The 14,616-nt window shown below is 42.4% G+C and overlaps 1 protein-coding gene across 3 annotated transcripts in view; it reads right to left on the reverse strand.

Moving 5' to 3' along the window:
• LOC138285029 (neurotrimin-like) overlaps positions 1–14,616 on the reverse strand; it is a 972,192-nt gene that overhangs the window by 758,365 nt on the left and 199,211 nt on the right. The gene's annotated exons all lie outside the window — the stretch shown is intronic.

Here is a 14,616-nt window from a genome sequence, read left to right on the forward strand (position 1 = left end):
GTTTTCTATAGCTGAGAGAGACATAGCAGGGCCTCTGCTTGAGATGTACGTTTATGGCTGTAATGTCTTTAGAAGTTGGGTGAAGTCTCTGAGGTTCAGTGTGTGATCTGTGTCGGTTAAGGGTGGAGTTGTAGTGCCACCTATGTTGTTATGGATGTTATTTTTGTAGTTGCTCTCACTTTTCTGTAGGCTTAGTATTGAGTTTACCGGAGCTTTTGGGGCAGAACAATAACATAGTTTTCAGGATGAATGAGGCTTAGTTATTATAGTTGTGTGCAAGTTTTGATATTGTCTGTGTTGTGTTACTGTGAAAGAGGAGTGTAAAAAGTGAGGATCATTTGAAGGTGAGGAATATTATTTCTTTTGTTTTGTGAGTATGTTGGAGGTCTGTGTGTGTTTGTGGGGGAGGGTTGGGTAGTGGTTTGAAAGCTCTGAAGGCTGTGATCAAGTTTGATTGTGTTTATTCTGCATGTTAGGTATACAGGCAATAAACTACAAATGTGCATCTTGCTCCACTGTCCTAAATGTACTGAGAATAATAGTATGATGCAGCTGAGACTTGATCCCGGACACCAAGGCAGGGGAAGTGGTTGAAACAGAACCACTAATTAAGCTTTATAGTTTCCATCTCTCATTCTCGTCTTGGCTGGTTGAGAGGTGAGATACCCAACACCAACAGATGATGTATCTCTTTTGACCGAAACCTGAGGAAGTTGCAACTCTAGAAATGAAACACAAGAACACTGCTGAGCTCTTCCTGGAGTTATTCCTACCCACTCAAGTCAGGCATAAATGTGGAATTTCCCAGCACTCACTTGAGAACAGTCCTGGACCCGAAGACGATCAAAGGAGGACTGAACCTGCTGTCTGTGAGCTAAGAAAAGCCCTGAAGGACTATGCTTGCTCAGTCTTGAACCCAGGACAAAGAAGTGCAATCTAAGGGTCATAAGAATCACCCTCACCTATTGTTCAAGTTATAGGGATACAACAATCTACAAGAGGCTTTTCCTCCAACTACTCGGCTAACCAGTGGCACCTGGACTGGCCTCTGCTGTTGACATCTGTCTGACACCCTGTGAGTCTTTAAGGCCCATATTTATACTTTTTTAGTGCTGCATTTGTGCCATTTTTTGACACAAAAGTGGCTCAAACGTACAAAATACAATTATATTTTGCAAGTTTGCGCCATTTTTAAGTAAAAAAATGACACAAATGCAGCGCTAAAAAAGTATAAATATGGGTGTAAGTGCCTCCACCAAGGGTTTTTTTTAGAAGTGAACTCCTGGAGTGGATAAAGATTGAATGGACTAAGGGCCTGATTTAGAGTTTGGCGGAGGGGTACTCCGTCACAATGGTGACAGATACCCTTTCTGCCAAAATCGAAATCCCATAGTATATAAGGGGATTTAGATTTCAGCAGACAGGAAATCCGTCACTGTTGTGACATAGTAAGTCCTCCGTCAAACTCTAAATCAGACCCTAAGTCAGAATGTAAAATCTTTTGCCCAGGATGAAGTTGGTTCAGGTATCTAAGACGCACACCATTGCAATCAGCATCAGCTCGTGCTTTGTTCCAGTCCACCATGACTATTGGCTATAACACCACTTTATGGTTCTCGGCACGAGTCTGACTTAAAACTTTAAAAATTACTATTTCCGGTTACCCCTAATTGACTTTTTGGTGTAATTTTCATTATTAACCTTTATTCTATTTTTTCTATTCAGTTTGGGATTCCTTATTGTTTCATCTTTATCACTGTTTTGGTATGGCATTTGTACTTTAGACATTAGGGGGTTCATTACGACTTTGCCGGGCGGCAGAGGCTGCCGCCAAAGTCCCGCGTTGGGACGACCTTGTATGCGTCCGTCTCTCCGCGGGCCTTATTATGAGTTTCCCGCCAGCCCAGCGGGAAACTCACCACAACACTGACTCCGGCTTGTAATCGAGCCGGTGGCAATGTTGCGGTGCATCGGGGGCGACAGTACCCATCGTGCTTTTCACTGCCCGTAAGGCGGGCAGTGAAAAGCGCAACAGGACTGTCCATGGGGGCCCCTGCACTGCCCATGCTAACTGCATGGGCAGTGCAGGGGGGCCCATGCGGCCCCCAATGCCCCCTTTCAGCCAGCCTTTGTCATGCAAAGGCTGACGAGACGGGGACTCATAATTTGGAGGGCAACACTGCTTGCAGCACTGCCCTGGCTGATTGCAACTGCAGAGACTGCCAGGCTGTAGGTCAGACTGTGGCGGCTCAACCATTGTCGTATTGTGGTGGGCAGAACACCACTTTTGTGGAGATTCGACTGCCACCATGAGTGTGGTGGTCTTAAGAGCGCCACACTCATAATGAGGGCCTGAGCCTGTCTTCTCTGTGCCATATCTACCAGGTGATTATGTTAAGTTTAATATAGTGACTTTAAGGGTTCACCCTGACAAGGCTTGTAATTAATCTTTAAAATGAGTAAATACCCACCATAAATAATAATCCAACTTATTACACTGTTACTAGTTTCAGACATTTCTGTGAAATGAGACACTTGACCTAAATTATAAGATTGCTTTGAAACGCTGTGCTTTTCACAGTAAAAACATTCCAAGTTAGTTTATTAATCTTTGGCAAATTATTTCCCAGCCACTTTTTTTCATAGCACAAGATTAGGTAAAACATGAACCAATAGAAATCTTGGTATCCCTCACTCCCTCAAAGTCCGTGTACATCCTCAATTTTTACGATGTTCTCCTGAGTATTTGTTAAGAAGACTATGAAACTAAAATAAAAAATAAAAAGATTTCCCGAAGCTGCTAAGGATATTTTAACACTTTCCATTACAACTACTGGTTATCTCTTTGACTCATAAATTATTTTTTGTGAGTACCTACCCATGATGATGATCAACCCTGAAAAGTACAGTGCACAAACGTGTACACGTCCTTTGTTTGCTAACACACAAATTGACTTCTACCACAGGTTGCTTCGTAGCCAACTGCATTGTAAAGGAGATGTTATGCTCCAGATTGGTGGACAGCTTTGTGAAAGATGTTCGACCAACAGATCAATAATCTAAGAGATGGACACAGGTCTGTGGGGCTCCAAATAAGAGGCATGCATTGTATCGCAGGAAAAGTTTGTTTATACCTGGAACTATACCAGAGTGTTTTAAATAAGTCTACACGATACATAAACTTAAACTTGGCTCGTCAATGGAGGCACTATTGACCCTTGTATATATTAGCTTTTTGCATTTTCACTGTCATTTTCTGTATTCCTGGCAATGTTGCTGAAAGAATGCAATGGGTGGTAAAGCAGACACATATGAGATACTTATAAATGGGGACTGAGATTGTTCCTGCATGTGCGGTTGGTATTCTAACACAGAATAGTGCCTGCTAAAAAAAAAGCCTTTTCTTAAAGTTTATTTTCTTAGATATGAGCTTTTCTCAGGCATATTGCCATGGCAACAGTGCTTGGTTGGCGGTACAAGTCAGGATATTTCATTTCCTTGCAAGAACTCTAGAAAACTTATCATTAGCAGCTGGACAGGCATTGACCAGTGCGGCGAATGTTTGTGTACAAATGCATCACCCATTTTGAGAGGGACCTATGGCACTTGGGTGCCATTTTAAGGGAAACGTTTTGTTGTGTAGGGCTTTCTCAACCTTCCCTTGTGCACACACCGGTGGAGATAGGTGCTAGCTACCCGGCTTGTTTTTTGCTCTGCAGACCCATACCTATGCGCTGCACTGAACCTCATCAGTATTCTCTATAGTTTTGGTTGCCTGGGTACTCTGCGTGTCGGTATGCTCAACGACTTTTGCATTTTCCTCTCTGATTGCTAGGGATATAAACAAAGAAAGCTCTTGCCGTCATCTCAGATGATTAATTGGGAACGGTAAGGCTCCATTCAGTCAGAGGGGAGGTAGCAACCCCCATCTGAGCCAGTGATTACAAGCGTTTATTCAAATTCCCAGTGACCAGCCATTTCCATGCTGCCTTGTCGCAGCAATGGCATTTGAATCACAGCGTCATACCGCACCCTGTCACCATGAAAGCAGTTGATTGTTTCGTCCATTGCACATATGGTCTCATTGAAGCGCTGTAGAAAACTAAATGAGGTAACAAAATAGAAGGGGTGACTGCAACTTATCAAGAATGTTTCACTCCAGCTAGATTTGAGCTTTGCAGATACGCATACACACAAGTTCATTGGGAGGAGAAGTGGCACATGCGGAAATACCCTGGGGGGATCGACTGGGGCACAATCTTCCAAGACTTGACTTGCCTAACCAGAGACGATACCAGGCCTCCTTAAGCCCCCCACATGCACACACACCCCACTCTCAAGGTCTCAACCTATTCCTAATCCTGGCCCCACCCCCCTGACATATCCTCTGCACTCCATCATTCAGATGCATCACACGCTGAACTGGCCATATAACTGTAATCGCTCCAAGTGGAGAGCCTCAGGGAGAAGGGAGTTAGTGTGTGTGTGCGTGGGGGGGGAGGAGGGGGCGGAAGTTGATAATTGTTTTTCTCCAGATGTTATTGTAAAAAAACTATGTTTTTCCTAATTATCCTTAAAATACCAGTTTGCTGATCCTTCTATAGCTACCTGCTAGTATCCATTCTTCAATCCTTTTATGCTAATGTTGTCACATGTATCAAAATTATCTCTTTATCTTTTTGCATGACTAATACATATTGACCATGTAATAATGCTTACTTAGGGCCTAATTTAGATCTCTGGGTAGGGGAATACTCTGTTACAAACGAGACAGATATCCCGTCCACCGCATTACGATCCAATTATATCCTGTGGAGATCGTAATACAGTGGATGGGATTTCTGTCACATTTGTGATGGAGTATTTCATCCACCAAGTTCTAAATCAGGCCCTTATTAACAGAATACCTCAGTATCTTGAAAACATCAATGAAAATATAACTAAAAAACACAACACATACAAGCAAGTGAACTGACTGAAACAAAATATGGACATAATTCGAAGTTGTTGTCTCCCAAATTACCTTTCAATGTATTCCTAAATGCTAAGCTTAAAATGCACCTCTATCATTTTTCAGGTGTCCTTGCAGAAATCTTAGCAGTGGTACCCCTACATTATCACCTTTCTGAATCCCAAAATTGGAGACTACACTTATTTGTTTGTAAGAGTATAGGCTGTGGTTTATCATCTGCTTTCACTAACAAGTAATCCATCCTAGGGCTCACTTTCTTAAAATATTTATCCCTCGTGAACATTCATTGTCAGACACCTTCATCTTCAACAGGTGACCCGGCCGCTACGGAATCTTTCTTGTTCTGTCATACTTGATGCTCATTTACTTCCTGTGTCAACGAGCAATACATGGAGTCAGGAATACCAGGTAACCATAGAAGTGGTCGTGCACTGGAGGTAGCTATGCTTAAATTATTCTGGAACCATGCAACTTTGCAGTGTAAGTGTGATCTTACAACAGCCAGGCTTCCTTCAGACAAGAATTTAGCTCTATAGTTTCAGTGGAGGTTATTACCAGTCAATAAGGCATATCAGGAGGATCTCTAGATAAAGAGAGCATGCCTAATATAACCTTATAGAATGCCGTAGCAGGCTATACTGGCCATTAAAGACCCGCTCCAGCTTTAAAGGCCCAAGCCAAGAGTGAAGGTCCTCAACAAGGGAGTGGGCTTTTAATGGCCGGTATAGCCCAGCAACAGCAGGCTATTAGGACATTCCTCCCCTAGAGTACAGAATGTTCTAATTAGTAAAACAAAGGTCTCACGGAGCCCAAGGGGGTTAAAATACCAGCAATTAGAAGCCCACAGCTAGTCCACTGTCTAAAATAAAGCACTCATTATTCTAACGTTCTACTATAGCCTTATTACTGGCCATAGAAGGCTATACTGACCATTAAAGGCCCAAAGTGAAGGCGAGGGCATTGAACACAGGAGTGGGCCCTTGTTGGCTGGGATAGCCCAGTTACAGCAGGGAAGGATATAAGGTAATTAGGGCATTCTATCACTAGAGGGCAGAATGTTCTAATTAATAAAACAAAGTCCTCATGGAGCTCGAGGGGAATTGAATGCAACAGCTATGAAACACATTGGAATGTTGGACCTCCGGGTTTATTCCAGCCTTTAGAAGCTCGGAGCACTCCATTGTCTTCAACATTCTAATGTTCTAAATTACCTTTCATTTACCTAGGCCTTTCAAGTAGCCATACAATTATGATGGCTGTGCTTGATTCATCCCACACTGAGTGACTGCCCGCTGCTGTGTACTCCTTGTGTGCATTTCATCTGTGTGGTGGTCCACAAGCATTACTCCTTTTCTATAAATGCCTATACAATTCAAAGTTCACTTCTGAATCCGATCTCTCCCCCACCATTTTCAGGTTCTCCCCACTGCTGGGTAGGCATCATTTCTTTTATGGCAGGGCTTCCTAGTTGCTCAAACCTTCTACTGGAATAGTGGCTGACTTTGAGAATGGAGTGGACTGGTTTGTAAAATGCACCGAGTGTTGCTCTAGGGTCCATTACCAGCAAGGCCACATTATGCTGCTTTTACACTTCCAAAGGCTATTTACTTTTTTTGTTGCTGAAACAAGATATATATTGAGCATACTCCATTCAGACCATAGTTCAGAAGTCCAGTAGATTAATTAGGTTGTGCTTCTGCTAACCAACACTGCTAAAAAATAAATATAATACTCACTGTTTAACTTCCTTCTGTATGCCTCAACTACTTTCTATGGTTAAGCCCCATGCCAATATGGCCCAGCAATACGCAGGCCAAGTGGGCTCCATATAGTTGTAAGTGCATGCTTTAACTTCTGAAGTAATGGCTCCCTGCCGTCAGCAGTGAATTCTTTCCAAGGCAAATATATTAGAATGTCTGTCCTGGGGGAGTGCCATAGGTGAAGCTTGATAGGTTACTCCAGTGCCTAATTTGTAAATAAAAACGTGCCGGTGCCCAGCTCTCTCCTCTGAAACATTCAGCTTCTGCAATTAAATGTGCACGCACAGAATACAGAGACAGTGTAATCCTGAAGCCATCCCGGGCCTCTTTAAGCCCATTTACAGCCACTGCCTGCCCCTTCAGCTTACTCTTGCAGCTTTCTGCTTTCTCCCTTCTCGTTTTTCTCTTACTCCGTCTTTCCCATCTGTGTCTTTTGCTCGCAGTAAATACTTGAGGCAGAAAAATAAGTGCCTGCCCTCAGAAATAAGTGCTGATGCCACATGCTGGAAACCCCTGGCTCAAAATAAGCACTGGGTTACTCCAACAACTCCTGATGCATAATGGGCCTGCCTATCCGAGCTATTTTGGTGCAGATGAAATTGTGCTCTTCAGTCTTAGGTATTAGGGGCCATATTTATACTTTTTGACGCAAAACTGCGCTAATGCAGTTTTGCGTCAAAAAAATTAGCGCCGGCTAACGCCATTCTGAAGCGCCATGCGGGCACCGTATTTAATCAATGACGTTAGCCGGCGTTAGCCGCCGGCGCTGCCTGGTGTGCGTGGAAAAAAACGACGTACACCAGGCAGCGCCGGCGTAGGGGGATATGGAGCTTGGGTGTTAAAAAATGGGGCAAGTCAGGCTGAGGCAAATTTTTCGCCTCAACCCGATTTGCGCCATTTTTTTCAACTCCCAAACCCCATAGAAATGACTCCTGTCTTAGCAAAGACAGGAGTCATGCCCCCTTGCCCAATGGCCATGCCCAGGGGACTTCTGTCCCCTGGGCATGGTCATTGGGCATAGTGGCATGTAGGGGGGCACAAATCAGGCCCCCCTATGCCACAAAAAAAAACCTACATGAACTTACCTTAATGTCCCTGGGATGGGTCCCACCAGCCTTGGGTGTCCTCCTGGGGTGGGCAAGGGTGACAGGGGGTGTCCCTGGGGGCATGGGAGGGCACCTCTGGGCTCCTTCGGAGCCCACAGGTCCCTTAACGCCTGCCTTTTCCAGGCGCTAAAAAACGGCGCAAAAGCGGCCGTACGTCATTTTTTTTGACCCGCCCACTCCCGGGCGTGAATTTTGCCCGGGAGTGTAAATACGGCGCACATGCCTCGGAGTCAATTTTTTAGACGGGAACGCCTACCTTGCATCTCATTAACGCAAAGTAGGTGTCCACGCTAAAAAATGACGCAAACTCCATGGACTTTGGCGCTAGACGCGTCTAACGCCAAAGTATAAATATGGAGTTAGTTTTGCGTCGGAATTGTGTCAAAAAAAACGTAGCAATTCCGGCGCAAACAGAGTATAAATATGCCCCTAGGTGTGCATAATGCACCCCACTGGACATCAGCCGCGCCTTTTTATATAGTATAAGCAAAGAACCTATCACGATTTATAAATAAGGTGAAACATTTTTGTTTTTTAAGATGAATTTACTGCTAGCAGTTTTCCTTGGATCTGAAAGTCAACAATATTGACATCCAAAATGCGTTGCAAATTACCACTCTCTTATTAAAATTGATTGCAAAGCACACTGTTCTTTCGAAATATTGAAAAAAAAACTCACTCAATAGCAAAAGAAGATGACAAGCTTCGTCTTGCCTGAGCAGCATCCATGCTTTGAAACCGACCGTGAAAACTATCACATTTACAAAATCCCCCCTCCTACCACTAGGTTGGTATGTTTCCATGTTACTGTCTTCTACGGGTCAACATAAAGCTTGAAACCTTTGTAATCCCAACTACCAATGCTTCTGGCATCATCTTCCTATAGCCCTTCTATAAAGGCAATTGTTACTGCCCTCATTTTTAAGGAAGCACGTCAGGTTCAGAAATATAACAAAAAGAATACAGCATAGAAGAGGATTGTCTTGTAGTGTGACATGCATATCTAGGATGATTGGACTAAAATGTTTTGACTTGTGTTAAAGTCTGTAGGGGTCCTGTTGTCACACACTCTGAGATTCGTTCTGACCTTCCCTTTGATTGCTTTGTGCAGTAAAAAATATTTTGTGTTGTCCCAATTCCTAAATTCTGTGGTGGTAGTCCACAGATGCTGGGTGGGAATTTAGGGCCATATGTACGAACACATTTTCCCATTGACACAGAATGGGAAAAACCCTTTGCTACATATGGCCCTTATTTCCTTATTTTTGTGGCCAGGAGGGTGTACAACATCATCTTGTTCTCACTAGAAATCTATGGTGTATCTGTTATACCCATTTGTGACAATAAATCTCTATTAACACTGGTAGTGACACCAACTGAGCTCCTCGTGGAAACAAGCACCTAAGGTAACTATTACTTGCGCCCCCATCATGCACAGTCTCCTCATAAATAATATCACTGAAAATGTTGCAACGATATTATCACTGATATCATAGAAGAAGTCATGACTGATGCAATATGTGGGGTAATTAGCAGTGCATGGTGGGGGAACTCGTTATAGTTACTTGAGATAACTCTAACTATAGCTGCTGAATGTCTCTGATTTTGTGTGTATAAAAAAATCAGAACCAAACAATGAGGGTACTGTAACCTTCGGTCTTTTTTGTGAATTTCAAAAAAAATATTCATTCTATTTCCTAATTATAAGGTCCCTGTAGCCTTTGTTTTTTGCAGTGAATTTCTATGATGTTTTATTTAATTTCCTATTTAATTACTATCCATTAATCCAAAAAAGAAGAGCAAGTGCGGGAGACCTTGTTTGTTTTTTTTATTTTTTTATTTTTTATTTTTGCCATGGATCTGTGATTCTTCTGTGAATTCGTGGAAAACACTAAAGAAAAAATCATTTTGATATCATATATATATGATGTTTCGTACCATTAGGAACTCTGACATTGTATTGTTTCAATTGTATCACAATAGCATTTTCATAGTGCTTTCCACAAAACTTTGGGGAAGGATAGCATATTGCTCCATGGAAAACTTAAAATGCTAGAGAAGTTCATCATGCTGCTAATCGCACAGTTGTCACACACTTTGTAAGTAGGTTTAGACACCAATTCTCTCGATCAGCTATATGAAGCAGCCAGAAACAGTTTTGCAATCTGGTATACATATGTTCTTAAAAGGTTATGCAATCTGTCGTGTAGGCAGCGATTCAGATTATTTTGCATGCAGTCACTTTGCGATCAAGCAATCCATAGTGTATCTACATACTGGCACCAGAGGTATCAAAGTAATACAATATGCAGTAATCCTAGAGGTGACAGAATCCCATTCACCAGTGGTAGACTTAATCCACCGCAAAGAACAAATATGGAGTCAAACCTGTAGTGACAGAATCCTAGTCGAGATGCCGTAAAATCCAGCAGAACTATGAGGATTCAATTTCGCTGATGCAGACAACAGAAAGCCGGAGATTTCATATTTTACTTACTGTGTGGAAGTCTCAGCAACGTTTAGTGACTAAGGCTAAACAGAGTTTGAACCACAGGGATACAAAACTGATGTTTTCTCTGATATTCCTCCTTATTCAGAAAAAAAATATTTCTATTTGGCTGTGGACCCAGCCCTGAAGATGTTCTTGTCCCAGAAATGTTTACCAGAGCATACAGCTTAACAACACGCTGGGTTAATTCCATTTTTTCACACTCGTGTGTAGAAGAAATAAAAACATAAACGGAGAAAGTATGGTCTCTGGTTTACTATATATATATTTCCACAACGAATTGACTTCGTGTAGACAAAAATATTCCAATCAAGTTATGAAAGTTGGTGTGTTCATAGCAAGCACAACTTTTGATTCTAATTTTATCCTGGTTACCTCTACAAAGGTAGCCATATAAATACACACAGAATTATTGGACACATTTTATCATAGCCTCCAAATTGTCTATGGTGAGCTCGTAATGTACTGAGACCATTAGACCAGGTTTGGGCAAAGAGTTGATATTAGTGGATCCTGATAAGCCTGCACCGTGCACAGCTTCTGGTACGCTTTGGAGTGTACATCGTCATGTATGTTGAAGAGTGATTGGATGTATGCGGGCACCATGAATTTCTTGCATGTCTCATATTTTTCATTAGTAACACCTTTTTCACTGTTTGGCACATCTCTAAGAGCCTTTGCAGCCTTTTTCTACATTGGTTGATGATGCAAAGTTTTGTGGTGATTGGTTAAGGGGATGCAAAGAAAAAAGAGGAGACCTAAAACATGTTTTCCTACCAATGCATTTTCAATAGCCCTTTTAGACAGATATAGTGGCAAAATGGCTCAATAGATTTTTATAACATTTAGCAGGAATATAGATTATGGTGTGGAAAGTGTCCTTTTTTATCAATATTGGTTCAGTAATATTTTTTAGTAATATGGGACAAAAACGTACTGATATATTGGGCCATGGTTTACTGGAGTCCTATTGCCACTTCACTCTGTGACACAACACTGGACTGTACAACATTTGACTCCATGCCACTACACCCTACTGACCTCCACTCTAAGACGCTGTATGACACATCACTCTATGGCATGCTACTCCACTGCCACTCCACTCTACTCTACAACATGCCATTCCACTCTACACCACTCTACTCTAGGCCCCTCCACTGTCCACCACTCTACTCGACTACACTCTATGACATGCTCCTCTATTTTATTGTATTGTATTGTAATCGTATTTATATAGCGCTTACTACCCCTGACGAGGCGTCAAAGCGCTTTTCGATGAGTAGCACGCTACTCTGGAACCCAACAAGAATTAGTGATGGATTAGTATCGGGAAATAATGAGTACAGTTTTAGTATTATTATAAGTTAATTTGAGCCTCGGATATGAGAGTTTGTTAGTTAGATTGACTTTTATGACAAACCACTCCCCTCTACGACAGGCTACTCCTATCTACGATGCACCACTCCTTGAAATTCCACAGCACACATACACTATTCCTCTCTACGACACACCACTCCACTGTACGTCACTCTACTCTATGCCACAACACTCTATGCCACTCCACTCTGTGGCATTCAACTTTATGACACGCCATTCTACGACCCTATACCCTAAGGCACTCAATGACACTCCATTCTACTCCACTCTTCTCCACTGTATGCTACTCCACTCTACAACACTCTACTCCATTTTATGCCACTCTTCGGGACACTCTCCTCAACGTCACTCCACTCAACGATGTTCCATTAGACAGCACTCAACTAGATTATTGAAAACACATTTGTATTAAGGAAAATTGACATTCAATGAAAAAAGCAAAGGTTGAAGTTTAGCTATAGATAGGGAAACTTAGGCCCATATTTGTGGGGCACTGGAGTAGGGTAGCACCGCAAGTGTTCTTGCTGCACTGCTGTACGCCAATATGAAGGGACGGGAATATACCATATTTATGAATTACTGTGCATTTGTGTCCTTTCCACCTGCGCTGGTTCAAAATTGGTTGCCTAGCACCAACGCAGGCACCCTTACACCAATGTGTAAGGTTGCCTGCTTTGCATGCAGGATTATTTTTGTGCAGAAAGGGACATACTTTCCTGCATGAAAACAATCCCTGGAGGCATTTTCCTCTTTTATGCTTCGAAATCCAGCACACACAGAAAGAGGGAAAAACAAGGAGAAATGAAAACATTTCTACTTGTTAAGCTGTCTCTGGGGATACATAAAACTTTGGCGCTCGCCCTGGTTCACATGATTTTGTGAATCTGAACAGCAACAAAATCCATTGGAGTTGCGTGGGAAAACTCACAGCAACACCCATGGAACGCCTCCAGGCACAGAGTAAGGTAATGCAGTGACTTGCGCTGCTTTGTTTTACTCCATATCTATGAGGTTATGCAAAGCCACACAAAGTGGCTTTGTGTGGCTTCAAAGATATGGTTGAGAGGCCTGCGCCACCAGAGTATCAAAAAAAGTGACACTCTGTCGGAGCAAGCCTCTCATAAATATGCCCCATAATATATTCATTCTATACAAAACCAGCTTCAACTACACAAACATTAAAAATTCAAAAGTTATAGTTATAGTTTTATAGCTAAACCTTAAAGTTGTTATTTGCGCCCCAACCAAAACTTACTATAACTTGTGCACCTCTGTAAAGAGTGTTGTCAACTCACTAGCCAGACTGAATTAACTATAATTCATTCTTTGCCTCTGCACTGCTTATATCTCATCATACTATGTCACTCATAGCATGTTAAATCATAGCATTCATAGTAACATTCATGACATAATTTATGAGAAGAGTGTGCATGGTAAAAGTGCTTCTAATTAAGCTATAAGCTTTGTTTTTTCACTGATATATACCTATATGATATTTCTTCAGATTCAAACTGTGAACTCCCCAGCATGTGATACATATAAGCATTTTTCAATGTTTGACTCAATGAAGGAAGGCATTTTTTATGTCAGGACTTTACTATTACGTGTATATTACTAGTAGATGTTTTAATATGCTTATTTATTATTTCATGAATGTTTTATGGGAAAATGCATTAACTGTTTAATGTGTCTTGTAAAGCACCATTTCATTTGCTCAGATATCTGCAGATTCGTGATAAGAATGGCACCAGTGGACATCTGCCGTCTCACATAAATGGTTAGTTCGATATAGAAGTCACCAGGAGTATTATCTTCAATGGGGGTGGTGCAGTAAATGTGCACTGGTTTAATGATTTAATCGGTTGTGTCAGAAACACTTACCTAGAAGCATGTTACCAGGATACACTGAAGATGAGTTTCATGAAGCATGCATTGATGCTAAAGCGAGAGATGGTCCATTGAGTGAGAAATAACCTCGTGCAGAAATCAATGCTTGTAATTATTTTGACGTCTCCTAAATATGCTGACATTAATTAAAAAAGGAGGATATAATTTCAGATTTATATTTAGATTTCCTAATTTCCCACGAAGACATAGAGTTATATAATTCTCCAACATCATCCAAGCAGGGGCGAAACAAAGTCACCAGCAGCCGCTGTAGCGCAGAGGGGCCCTCAGAACTCCAAGGTGCCAAAAACCCTCAAGGGGCAGCCAATTCAGCCAATAATTATCTGTGAGATATGGGAGATGCACCCCTCATAAATTCTGCAAGCAGCCCCATAATTTTCTGTTACGTGCACGCAAGCTGCTTGGGCAGGAACATGGTCTATCCTTCAGATTCTTGGTACCACACCCATTATTGATGCTCCATGTCAGGAGGAGGAACTTACCTGACTCCCAAGTCCCAGCCGCATTGCCGGTCTTCAGGCTGCACTGCAGGCAAAGGCTCCCAGCCTGCCCTGCGGCCAATCCTAATGCGTAGCTCTCATGCAGCTCCTGGAAGCATGACAGCAGCATCAGAATTGGCCGGAATACCCTGACTTGGCACTCCCAGGTATGATGGGAGCCTGTGCCTGCTCTCTCCAACCTGACAACACAGTGAAGGGTTGGAGAGAACTCAATGCCCATGTGTGTTTGGCTGTCCTGAGGCGGCCTGCCAAACACACATGCACGCTGAAGGGAGTGCACACCATTCCCCTTTCAAGCTCATCATCCCCATGGCCCGCCCCTTTAAAAATAAAATGATAATAGACGTTCTTTATCATTTTATTTTTAAGGTTTTGCAGCTGCAGGCAGGGGTGAGGGGGTGACACTCCTCCGCCATAGCGGAGAAGCCATTGCCTACATGTCCCCATGAACAAGCCTGTATCCGTTAGGAACCGTGCCCAGAGC

The sequence above is a fragment of the Pleurodeles waltl genome, chromosome 3_1, assembly GCF_031143425.1.
Source record: "Pleurodeles waltl isolate 20211129_DDA chromosome 3_1, aPleWal1.hap1.20221129, whole genome shotgun sequence".
Taxonomy (NCBI): Eukaryota; Metazoa; Chordata; class Amphibia; order Caudata; family Salamandridae; genus Pleurodeles; species Pleurodeles waltl.